The following is a 1,070-nucleotide window of genomic DNA, read 5'->3' on the forward strand; positions in this document are numbered from 1 at the left end:
CATTTGGGTTGTTTCCACTTTTGCTATTATAAATAATGCTGCTTTGAACATTTGTGTACAAATTTTGCATGGATTCTTATATACATTTAAAAATATGGCCAGGTGTGGTGGCTCATACCTGTAATCCCAGCACTTTGGTAGGCCAAGATGGGAGGATCACTTGAGCCCAGGAGTTCAAGACCAGCCTGGGCGACATGGTGAAACCCGTCTCTACAAAAAAATGCAAAAATTGGCTGGGCATGGTGGCAAACACCTGCAGTCCCAGCAAGTCGGAAGGCTGAGGTGGGAGGATTGCTTGAGCTTGGGAAGTGGAGGTTGCAGTGAGCCGTGATTTTGCCACTGCATTCCAGCCTGGGTGACAGAGTGAGACCCTGTCTCAAAAAAACAAACAAACAAATAAACAAACAAAAAAGCCAAAACAAAACCAGAAACCAAAAACCAAACAAAAACAACAACAACAAAAAAACCCACACAAACAAAACAATACATTTTATTACAGAAAGAGAGGATTAAAATAAAACAAAATAAAAGTACATTTAATTGATTTTCTTTAAAATATTCAGCTGTGATTTAAATTGAAATTACATAGAAATTATATATTAGTTTGGATAGACTTGACATCTCTATAAAACGAAATTGCCTCATCCAAGAACATGAATTGCGTCTTCATTTATTCAGATGATCTTTTTTCATTTTTGAGACAGAGTGTTGCTCTGTCACTCAGGCTGGAATGCAGTGGCACGATCTCGGCTCACTGCAACCTCTGCCTGCCAGGTTCAAGCAATTTTCCTGCCTCAGCCTCCTGAGTGGCTGGAATTACAGGCACGTGTCACCATGTCCGGCTAATTTTTGTATTTTCAGTAGAGATGGGGTTTCACCATGTTGGCCAGGCTGGTCTTGAACTCCTGATCTCAGGTGATTCGCCCGCCTCGGCCTCCTAAAGTGCTGGTATTACAGGCATGAGCCACTGCGGCCAGCCTCTTTTATACCTTTTAATGGAGTTTTAACTTTTTCTCCATAGAGGTCTTATCCTAGTCAGACTAATTTTTTATTGCTGTGTAAAGAATATT

The sequence above is a fragment of the Rhinopithecus bieti genome, unplaced genomic scaffold (genome assembly GCF_001698545.2).
Source record: "Rhinopithecus bieti isolate Rb0 unplaced genomic scaffold, ASM169854v2 scaffold_41728, whole genome shotgun sequence".
NCBI classification, from domain to species: Eukaryota; Metazoa; Chordata; class Mammalia; order Primates; family Cercopithecidae; genus Rhinopithecus; species Rhinopithecus bieti.